Here is an 11,716-nt window from a genome sequence, read left to right on the forward strand (position 1 = left end):
ACAGCTGTAACTGCTGTCACCCTGCAAGCGGCTGTTCCCATTTCAACCCAAAGCTGCAGCCAGTGACGGAACTGGCCGCGCGGCGGGGAAGCAGCTGAGCGGGGGGGGCGGGTCCCTGCCCAGCTCCAGCCGCACCAGGCCGGGGGGAGGCCGGGGACGGGGCCCAACGGGAGCCCAGGCGGGGTCGCGGGGGCCGGACCGGGCCGAGTCTCACCATCCCGCCCGGCGGCTCCGGCTCCGGCTCCTCCCGGGTCTCGGCAGCGGCAGCTTCCGCGTCTGTCTCCGTTACAGCGAAGAGGGGACAGGGCCCTGTTCTCGTCACTTCCGCTTCCGGGTGATCCGTCCCTACGTCGCAGGTCTAGGCTTCCGCTTCCGGGACGTAACCGGAAACCCCATCCCACAGAGAGCGGGACCAGAGCGGCTGCGCAACAACAGCACCATAGAGAGGAGGCGGTTACGGGCTAGAGCGATTCGTGCAGCCGGCATAAAACCATAGACGATAGTTAGACTGAGGCTAGAGCGGCGATACCACAGCGGGGCCGAGTCCGCCTGCCTAGAACGACTCCTGCGGGGCGGGGCAGAGTTACCATAGAGAGGAGACTCGTTCGCTAGAGCAAAAATAACAGGAGTACTTGTGGCACCTTAGAGACTAACAAATTTATTAGAGCATCAGCTTTCGTGGGCTACAGCCCACTTCTTCGGATGCATATAGCATATAGAAGTGGGTTGTAGCCCACGAAAGCTTATGCTCTAATAAATTTGTTAGTCTCTAAGGTGCCACAAGTACTCCTGTTATTTTTGCGGATACAGACTAACACGGCTGCTACTCTGAAACGTTCGCTAGAGCGACAGCTGCGGGTGGCAAATATCATAGCTCAGAGGAGCCGGGTTAGTCTGGAGCTGGACTAACAGGCGTAGTGGGGCAGGAGCGTTCGGGGTGAATTCCCACTTCGCCAGGCGCGTGGGCGCCCCCGCAAGCTCCGGCTCCAACACCTCTGTTCCTCTACCAGGTGCCACGGGACTCGGGGTTGCTTTTTACAGATCATAGAGTGGTAGAGGGGCTACGCCAGAGCGCCTCCTATGGGCGATCCGTACCATAGAGATGAGGGGCTGGAGGGACGAGAACTGCCTACAGCGCCACACTTGTACCATAGAGGCAGGGAAGTCAGGCTAGAAGGAATCTCACGAACAGCAAACATCATAGAGCGAACGGGCTAGAGCGGCCGCTCCCCGTGAACCTCAAGTGCTGGCGGACAGCGGGAATGGAACGGCGCCTGCCATAGAGCCCAGCCCACGCGGGGACAGAGCGCCGCGCGCTGCTCGCGCGTCCCCTGCAGGAGCGACTGCCCGCCGGCCATGGGGGGGCAGGGAACGGGCCTCGTCCCAGCCCCGCCCCCTTCCCGCCTCTGCCCCTTCCTCCCCACTGCCCCCCCTCCTCCTCTGCCTGCCCCAGCCCCCCTCCCCCCTGCAGCTCCCAAACCCCAAACCAGCCAGGACGGACCGATTTATTTGGGCATCGGCTTTCGTGGGTAAAACCCACTTCTTCAGATACCACGAAAGCCGATACCCAAATAAATCTGTTAGGCTTTAAGGTGCCACCGGACCCCTCGTTTTTGTGGATACAGACTAACGCGGCTAACCCCTGATACGTCAAACCCCAAAGGCCCCCCCTGCCCCCATTACAGCTGATGCACCAGCCTGGGGCAGTAGAGCTGAGGCGCCAATCAGATTAATAAGGGCCAGGGGAGTTTGCAGCGCAGAGCGATGGGCTCAGGCTCTCTGCAGACTCAGGACAGTGGTGCTGTTAGTCACACTTGTGGCAGCTCCTCCGTCTCCGAGAGATGGACTCAGGTAGCGTTGGTTACCCTCAGGTTGTTTTTGGAAGGTTATCGCTACAGCCATGAGGCTTAGCCACTCACTCTTTAACTGTAAGCTGAGGGTCAGGAGAATCTGAATACACCTGTGGGTCCCACACAAATGCCTCCTGGGGCCTGCATGTTTGTCACACACCTGTTGTCATTTTCAGCTGGGGAGGTGTGCTCAGTTGTCTTGCAGGTCCATGTTGCTAAAGCTTTGGATTGAGTTGGTTTTGGGGTGGCTGTCTTGATTTAGGTGGCACCGGAAACGGAGTGTCCCTGATTTGTGCCTTAATTGTAGCAGGAGCCATCCAGACTTGATTTAAATACTTCAAGGGATGGAGAATCCAGCCCATCCTTAAGTGAGTTGTTCCAATGATTAATTATCATCACCATTAAAAACTTGTGCCTTACTTCCAGTATGAATGTGTCCCGCTCCAGCGTCTAGGTGCTGGATTAAAGAGCCCTCTGCTATGAGAAACTGCCTCCCGATGTAGGCCCAACATGTCAGTAACAGCAGTGTGCAGGACGTCAGACTAGATGATCACAGTAGTCCCTTCTGACCGAGTCTATGTCACCTCTTAACCTTCTCTTCTATAAGCTAAATAATTTGTGCTTTTTCAGTGTCTCTCTGTGAGGCAGGTTTTCCAGACCATGAGTTGATCTTGTGACTTTTTCTGAACCCTTTCCAATTTATCAACATCCTTTTTGAAGTCTGGACACCCGAACTAGACACAGTGTTCAGTAATGATCTCACTGATGCTGTAACTCCCCTTCCCAGCTCCTACTTGATACTTCCCTGTTTATATATCCATGATCATGTTTGCCCTGTTGGCCACCGCATCAACTGGAAGATCCTGTTTGGTTCAGTGTACAGTAGGGTGGGCTGGATAAACCCAGAAAAACCCACTGTGATGATCTAGTCTGACCTCCTGTATAACACGGGCCATAGGACTTCTCTTGAGTTAATTCCTGTTTGAACTGGAATAGACCTTTTAGCAAAACATCCAATCTTGATTTAGAAATCGCTGTCACAGCCCTGCTAAATTGTTCCCTGGTAAAAACTTGCATCTTATTTCCAATCTGAATTTGTCTAATTTCAGCTTCTAGACACTGCATCATGTTACATCTCTGGGCTGGTCTACACTGGGGGGGGGGGGATCGATCCAAGTTACGCAACTTCAGCTACGCGAATAGCGTAGCTGAAGTCGAAGTATCTTGGATCGAATTACCTGGGGTCCACATGGCGCAGGATTGACGGCCGCGGCTCCCCCGTCGACTGCGCTACCGCCGCTTGCTCTGGTGGAGTTCCGGAGTCGACGGTGAGCGTGTTCGGGGATCGATATATCGTGTCTTAATGAGACGCGATATATTGATCCCGGATAAATCGATTGCTACCCGCCGATACGGCTGGTAGTGAAGACGTACCCTACGTCTGCTAGATTGAAGAGCCTTCTACAAGCGAGTCTCATCTTATGCGGGGGTTCCGTTCCGCGGTTAGTGCGTAAAGCGAAAACCGCGTATAGTCGAAATTACATTGAGTTGAATGGCGGGTGGAATCGCCCGCACTACAGGTACAGTATTAAAATTGTTATATTTCTCTTTTTTTTCGTTTTGTTTTTGCCGACCGCGTAAAGCTGAAATCGCGCATGTTAAATGCACGTAAGATGCAACAGACCTGTACTATCAAATCTCTGTTCCCTATGTAGGTACTTATAGATCAGGGGTGGGCAAACTTTTTGGCCAGAGGGCCACATCTGGGTGGGAAATTGCATGCAGGGCTGGGGCAGGGGGTTGGGGTGCGGGGTGTGGGAGGGGGTGTGGTGAGCAGGAAGGAGCTCAGGGCAGGGGGTTGGGGTGCAGGAGGGGTGCGAGGTGCAGCAGGGAGCTCAGGGCAGGGAGTTGGGGTGCAGGAGGGGTGTGGGGTGCAGCATGGGGCTCAGGGCAGGGAGTTGGGGTGCTGGGTGCGGCAGGCAGTTGGGGTGCAGGAAGGTGCTCAGGGCAGGGAGTTGGGGTGCAGGAGGGGTGTGGGGTGCAGCAGGGGGCTCAGGGCAGGGAGTTGGGGTGCAGGGTGCGGCAGGCAGTTGGGGTGCAGGAAGGTGCTCAGGGCAGGGAGTTGGGGTGCATGAGGGGTGTGGGGTGCAGCAGGGGGCTCAGGGCAGGGAGTTGGGGTGCAGGAAGGTGCTCAGGGCAGGGAGTTGGGGTGCAGGAGGGGTGTGGGGTGCAGCAAGGGGCTCAGGAAAGGGAGTTGGGGTGCAGGGTGCGGCAGGCAGTTGGGGTGCAGGAAGGTGCTCAGGGCAGGGAGTTGGGGTGCAGGAGGGGTGTGGGGTGCAGCAGGGGGCTCAGGGCAGGGAGTTGGGGTGCAGGGTGCGGCAGGCAGTTGAGGTGCAGGAAGGTGCTCAGGGCAGGGAGTTGGGGTGCATGAGGTGTGGGGTGCAGCAGGGGGCTCAGGGCAGGGAGTTGGGGTGCAGGAAGGTGCTCAGGGCAGGGAGTTGGGGTGCAGGAGGGGTGTGGGGTGCAGCAAGGGGCTCAGGAAAGGGAGTTGGGGTGCAGGGTGCGGCAGGCAGTTGGGGTGCAGGAAGGTGCTCAGGGCAGGGAGTTGGGGTGCAGGAGGGGTGCAAGGTGCAGCAAGGGGCTCAGGGCAGGGAGTTGGGGTGCAGGAGGGGTGTGGGGTGCGGCAGGGAGTTGGGGTGCGGCAGGGGGTTGGGGTGCAGGGTGTGGCAGGCAGTTGGGTTGCAGGAAGTTGCTCAGGGCAGGGAGTTGGGGTGTGGGATGGGGCTCAGGGCAGGGACTTGGGGTGCAGGAGGGGTGTGGGGTGCAACAGGGGGCTCAGGGTTGGGGTGTGGCAGGGAGTTGGGTGCGGGAAGGGGCTCAGGGCAAGGAGTTGGGGTGCAGGAGGGGTGCGAGGTGCAGCAGGGGGCTCAGGGCAGGGAGTTGGGGTGCAGGAGGGGTGTGGGGTGCGGCAGGGGGCTCAAGGCAGGGGGTTGGAGTGCAGGGTGCGGCAGCAGTTGGGGTGCAGGAAGGTGCTCAGGGCAGGGAGTTGGGGTGCAGGAGGGGTGTGGGGTGTGACAGGGGGCTCAGGGTTGTGATGTGGCAGGGAGTTGGGGTGTGGGATGCGGCGGGGGCTCAGGGTTGGGGTGCGGCAGGGTGTTGGGGTGTGGGAAGGGGTGTGGGGTGCGACAGGAGGCTCAGGGCAGGGGGTTAGGGTGCCGGAGAGGTGCGGGATGCGGCGGGGGCTCAGGGTTGGGGTGCGGCAGGGAGTTGGGGTGCGGGAAGGGGCTCAGGGCAGGGAGTTGGGGGACAGGGTGCAGGAGGGGTTCGGCTAAAGCATTTTCCAGAAAGGTCTCCAGCCTGGATCTGGAGACATCAAGAGATGCAGAATCCACCCCTTCCTTTGGGAGTTTGTTCCAGTGAGTAAGGCACACATTTATACCAGTGAGGGTGATTATTTCTCATTGGAATTCAACTGGCTTCCGCTTCCAGCCAGTGGTTCTTGTTCTGCCTGTCTCTGCTAGAGTAAAGAGTCCTTTAGTACCTGGTATTTTGTCCCCTGAAGGTCCTGCTGCACCATAATCCTGTCATCTCTCAATCTTATTTTGGATAAGTGGAACAGACTGAGTTCATTAAGGCTCTCCCTCAAAGGCCTCAAATAATTTTTTTGTGGTTTTATTCTGCATCCTCCCCAATTTTTCAACATCCTGACAATTGATGCAAGGCAAAATAATGGAGCAGCTGATAAAGGACTCTATTATTAATAAAGAATTAAAGGAGGTAACATAATTAATGGCAATCAACATGGGTTTATGGAAAACAAATCCTGTCAAACTAATTAATTGCTTTCTTTCATGAGATTACAAGTTTGATATAAGTCACTGTTGATTTAATATATTTAAACCTCTGTAAGGTATTTGACTAGGTATTGCAGGACATTTTGATTAAGAAACTAGAACAATACAAAATCAACATGGCACACATGAAATGGATTAAAAGTTTGCTTACTGATAGGCCTCAAAATATAATTGTATAGGGGGAAGGTCTGTTTCCAGTGGCCCCTGCAGGGATCAGTTCCTGGCCCTGCACTATGACATTTTTATCAATGACCTCGAAGAGAACATAAAAGCATCACTGCAGCTGACGAGGACAGGTCACCTGATGCAGAGCTATCTGGATTGCTTGATCAGCTGAGCACAAGCAAACAATATGCATTTTAATATGGCCAAATATCAAGTCAGACATCTGGGAACAAATAATATAGGCTGTGGTTACAGGATAGGGGACTCTAGCCTGAGAAGCAATGACCCTGAAATCATTCAGACATGAACTTCCAGTGCAATGCTGTGACTAAAAAGGTTAATGTGATCCCTGACTGTATCAATGGGAATATCGAGTCGGAGGAGACTAGTTATATTACCTTTGTATTTGGCACTGATGCAACTACTGCTGGAATCTTGTGTCCAGTCCTGGTGCCAACCATTCAGAAAGGATGTTGATAAATTAGCAAAGGTTCAGAGAAGAGCCACAAGAATGATAAAAGGATTAGAAAACACGCCTTATAGTAACAGACTCCAGGAACTAAATCTAGTGAGCTTAACAAAGAGGGTGACTTGAACACAGTCTAGAAGTACCTACGTGGGGAATAGAAATTTAATAACAGAGAGCTCTTCAGTTTAGCAGAGAAGAGGCAATGACATGAAACTGCAGTTAGGCCTTGTCTATACTGCAGAGTTTTTTTGTTTTTTGCCAAAAGGCAGCTTTTGGTGATGAAACAATACTGCAAGGCCACTTTCGGTGACAAAACTCTTCAGTTTTGGTGACAAAATAAAACCACCTAAACGAGAGTCATAGGGCCTTTTAGCAAAAGTATTGTCACCAAAGTGCCAGTGTAGACACCATGCTTGATTTTTATCACCTGGCCTCCAGAAGGTGTCCCACAATGCCCATCCTGACCGCTCTGGTCAGCAGTTCCAATTCCACTACCCTGCAGCCAGGTAAGCAACTGTCCACCCCTCCTCCTTTAAAGGCCTGGGAAATTTTGAAATTCCACTTCCTGTTTGCTTGGTGTGGAGAGCTCACATCACATCTTCCCAGCTGACCATGGCGGTTCCATGCGGCAAACGCTCTCCCGTTTGGACCAATGTGGATCTGCTGAGTATTTGGGGAGAGGAGGCTGTGCAGTCACAGCTGCACTCCAGCCACAGGACTTTTGATACCTACAGGCAGATTTCTCAAAGCTTGTGTGAAAAGGGTTATGATCGGGACATGCTGCAGTGAACAGCAAAGGTCAAGGAGCTGAGGCATGCGTATCAGAAGGCAAGGGAGGCAAACTGTCACTCCGGTGCTGCCGTTTTGATAAGGAGTTGGATGCTATCCTTAGCAACGACCCCTCCTCCACCACCAAGAGCCCCATGGATACTTCGACGTGGCTGGAGCTGGCAGAAAGTGGACCTAACCCAGATGATGAAGTCATTGATGAAGAGGTGGAGGTAAATGATGATGTGGAGCCACGGCCGGCTCCAGCATTTCTGCTGCCCCAAGCAAAAAAAAAAAAAAAAAAAAGCCGCGATCGGCGGCGGCAGTTCAGCGGCAGGTCCTTCGCTCCTAGAGGGAGTGAGGGACCTGCCGCCCCCGAATTGCCGCCCCTCTCCCTTGGCCGCCCCAAGCACCTGCTTGTTAAGCTGGTGCCTGGAGCCGGCCCTGTGTGGAGCCCACGGTAGGGTCACCTGGTGGTGCGTCCAGTCAGGAGCTGTTCTCCACTCCAAAGATATCTAGCCAGTCTTGGCAGTCACACTGCAGCGAGCAAGAAGCAGGAGCAGAGACCCCTGATAAGTGGTTTTGCTTTGTGAAGTGCTGAGGTGGGTTGAGGGCATAGAAATGGCTATGTTTCTGTGTGCTAGACGTTTCCCTGTGCAGCTAAGCAGTACGGTGGAGATACTTGGCAATCCTCTGTTGAAGGTTTCTTGGCAAAGCTGCTTTGTTCCTTCCCCCATTGAAGGAAACTTTCCCACGCCGTTCTGCAATCACTTGTGCAGGGACAAAGGGGCACCCAGGTGAGCAGCATAGGGATCGCGGCGGAAGCCACAAGCGTGTAGTAGATGCACCCTTGCTTCCCTGCTTACCCTCAGGAGTGAGATATCTGGTATGACCCCCCCACCCCATGGAAAAGGTTGGAAAAATTTAGAATATTGTCCCTAGTCAATTGTACCACAACCCTTTCATATTGATTTTCTCCCCACGTACAATGCCCCCTGCCCTGGGGTACACTCACCATGTTTGGGGTGTTGGCTGGCATTTGGTCAGTGAGAAAGTGATTGATATGTTACTAGAGATGTATTTTACTGTACTGTTTCAATGCTGTGCACATATTTAATCATGCTTCTGTGTATTGTTCCTTGTGCTTCTGCAGATGTGGCCTTCAGAGGCATCCCCTACACACCGGCAGAGCACCTCCACCAGATAAGAAAGCATCCAAGATGGAGCAAGGAAGATATGTTCCAGAAGGTGCTGCAATAATCAGATGCAGAAAAGAGGGAACGCAGGCACTGAAGGGAAATGGAAAGGCTGGACAGAAATGGAGAGGATGATTAAAGTTATGGAGAAGCAAACTGAGATGCTTCGGTCCCTCATAATACTCCAGACTGAGCAGATGGGTGCCTGCCCTTCCCTTCAGCACATTCAGAACTCTTTCCCATGCCCTCCCCAAACTCCACCCGCAAATTCCTTTCCACTGTCTGGGACTTCTCGCTTTCCTATTCACTCCATCCCCACGGACATCTTTTCAAATGATAGCTGGACTTACACACAGCTCTGAAAGTCAGCCCTCCCCAGTACCTCTTACCCCCCTGCCCCCCCAAGCATGTGTGTGTGCTGGTGTAGTTTTTTGTGCAATAAAAGCAAAATTTTTTGAATGATAAGCACTTTTTATTTGTTTCCTGGAAATTGTGACAGGAGATGGCAGCAACAAGTAAACAAGCAGTTTAATCATTTGCTTACATTGAGTCTTAGGCCACAAAAATCACAAGTACTTCCTTGCAAAACTTGAAGGTGGAGAGCTAAACTGAGGGGTAGCTCCCCACAGTGCATTGCTTTGTCGATGCTACTGCCCCCAGTGTGGATGCGCTCTGCTGACAGAGGAAGACAACATGAAACAACAATGTTCTTTTAGCGCTTTTTGATCATTGACAAAACTTTTGGTGAAAAAAACTCTGCCAGCGTAGCCATGGCCTTAGATTGGCTAGAAATGAGGTGTGAACTTTTAACAGGGAGGGTAATTAACAACTGGGTCAGTTTCCCAAGGGTCCTGACCGATTCTACTCCACTGGCAGCTTTTAAATCAAGACTGGATATTTTTCTTAAAGAGCTGATCTGGTTCAAACAGGCATTAATTCAAGGCAGTCCTATGGCCTGTGATACAGGAGGTCAGAGGAGATAATTGCAGAGTCTGTTCTGGCATGGCAATCTGTGACCATCTCAAATGTCTCCTGGCCCCCACAGGTGCCCCTCTACCCCCCTCCCCCAGCTCCACCCCCCACCTGACGCTCTGCCCCCCCTGCCTGCCCCTCTGCCCCAGCTCCACCCCCCACGCGTGCCCCTCTGCCCCCCGCCCAGCGCCACCCCCACGCGTGCCCCTCTGCCCCCCAGTTCCACCCCCCACACGTGCCCCCCAGCTCCACCCCCCACACGTGCCCCTCTGCCCCGCTCCCCCCTGCCCCAGCGCCACCCCCACGCGTGCCCCTCTGCCCCCCAGTTCCACCCCCCACACGTGCCCCTCTGCCCCGCTCCCCTCTGCCCCCCAGCTCCACTCCCCACGCGTGTCCCTCTGCGCCTCCGGGGGCACAGGGTGTCTATGTAACCAGGGTTACATGTACACGTCACGGGGGGGGTGTTCAGGTTGCGCGGGCAGGAGCCGGGACTCATTCTCCCGTCCCCTCTGTGAGGCGGTCCTGGCGGAGGGATCACTCTGCGCCTGCGCTCTCAGCTTTATCTGCCCCCCAACTCCGGCAAGTTCCCTCCCAAGGAGGCACATGCGCAGCGTGGGGCGGAAGGTCTTTGGTGGGGACGCGCACGCGCAGAGGGAGTGGTGCTTGCTCCCTCCCCCCGGCTACGTGACGCTGTACGCAGGCGCAGAAGCCGAGGGCCGCCGGAAGGTTTCCTCAAACGCGTAGTGGGCCCGGAGACCCTTTCACACCTCGCGCATGCGTACCGAGGCAGCGCCATTCCGTCCCTTCCGCCCTGTGGTGCGGCGCGTGCGCAGCGGCCGCGAATGGGCTTCTTACCTCGGCGGAAGGATCAAAAAGTTCCCGCTTTTGGATCACGTGGTGCGACCCATCACCGCGGTGCGGATGTGCCCGGCTGGCGGTGCCGTCGGCGCAGGCGCACTGAGCTGGCTTCCCCGCCGCGCTGCCCCTTCTCCTCTCCGTCCACACAGGCTCATTGTGCGGAGGGAGCCCTCGAGGAGACCGCTCCGGCCGGGTTCCGATCCGAACGCCCCTCCCCCGCGGCCCGCGCGCGCCGCTCGCCAACGGCCGCGCCGACCGCCTCGCGCCGTCCCCGCCTCGCGCGCGCGCGCCCGCCGGGTGGCTGATTCGCTCGCGCCCGCCCCGCCGGGGTTGACTGGGGCCGCGCCGGCGCCGCCATGTTGAAGCAGCCGCAGCCGCTGCCCCCGCAGCCCCCCCCGGGCGGCCCCGTGCCCCAGGCCGGGCCCCCGCCCGCCCGCAAGGCCCCCCCGCCGGGGGCCGCCCCCAGCCCCAACGGCAGCCTCAGCCCCAGCGGCGGGGCGGGGCGGGCCGCGACGGCGGCCCCGGGCGGGGCGGGAGGCGGCGGCGGCCCCGGAGGAAGCGGCGGCGGCACCACCAGGTAACAGCCGGGCCCTGGGGGGAGGGGTCGCGGCCCGGGGGGGGGGGGCGCCGCGAGGGTCCCGTGACTGCGCGCGCGCGGCGGGGAGGTGGGGTGGGGGACAGCGCGAGCTTGGTGCTGATTGGCCGGTTCTGCAGCCAATCCCCGCCCGGCGGCGGCGCGAGGGAGAGGGAGACCCCCCCCCCGAGTTCTGGGAGTGCAGGGTTGGGACCCAGGCGTCCGGGCTCCCAGCGCCCCTCCCCACTAGAACACACTCCCCGCCCAGAGCCAGGGAGGGGACCCAGGCGTCCGGGCTCCTAGTCGTCCCCCTCCCTCCGAGCCAGGCTAGACCCCAGGCGTCCGGGCCCCCGGCCTGGTGAGTCCTGCCAGGAGGGGCGCAGCCTGTGGGGGCCTGGCGAGGGCCCCTCCCGGGAGCGGGGGGTGGGGGGGGTGTCAGGGCCCCGGCGCGCAGTGGTACTGTAACTAGCTCTACCTGTGATTTGTTTTCAGGGGGCAGAGCACAGGGAAGGGGCCTCCCCAGTCTCCAGTAAGTACCTGAGGCTCTGTCTAAAGGGGAGAGGGGGGAACCTGATGCTGGTCTCCCAGGAGAGCCAGGCTGTCTGTTGTACTGACTTCCTGGTCGAGAGACTCTTTTCCTCCGCAGCAGCCGCGGGTGGCTGGGCAGGCCCTTCCTCTTTCTTGAGAACATGGCATGGGCTGGGGATGCTTGCGTTGGCCTCCGTTAACGCCTCAGACAGTATCGTCTCCCTACTGCTCTTCCCACAGGCTTCTGCTGGACTTGCCTGGCATTTCCTACTTTCTGCATCGTAGTGCCAATGCAAGTTTAAATGTTCCCCAAAAATGTGTACTAGAGAAGAGAGGGACCCGACCTGCCACCCAGCACTCTGACCTTTAACTGCTTCCCTGTGGCCCAGATCTTAATGAGTGTGTCTCATAGTGTTTTGGTAGCACTAGCTTCCCTTTGATCTCAAGGGACACTAGTGTGATAGGAGTCCCCAGTGAGCCAG

This window comes from Emys orbicularis, chromosome 24, assembly GCF_028017835.1.
Source record: "Emys orbicularis isolate rEmyOrb1 chromosome 24, rEmyOrb1.hap1, whole genome shotgun sequence".
NCBI classification, from domain to species: Eukaryota; Metazoa; Chordata; order Testudines; family Emydidae; genus Emys; species Emys orbicularis.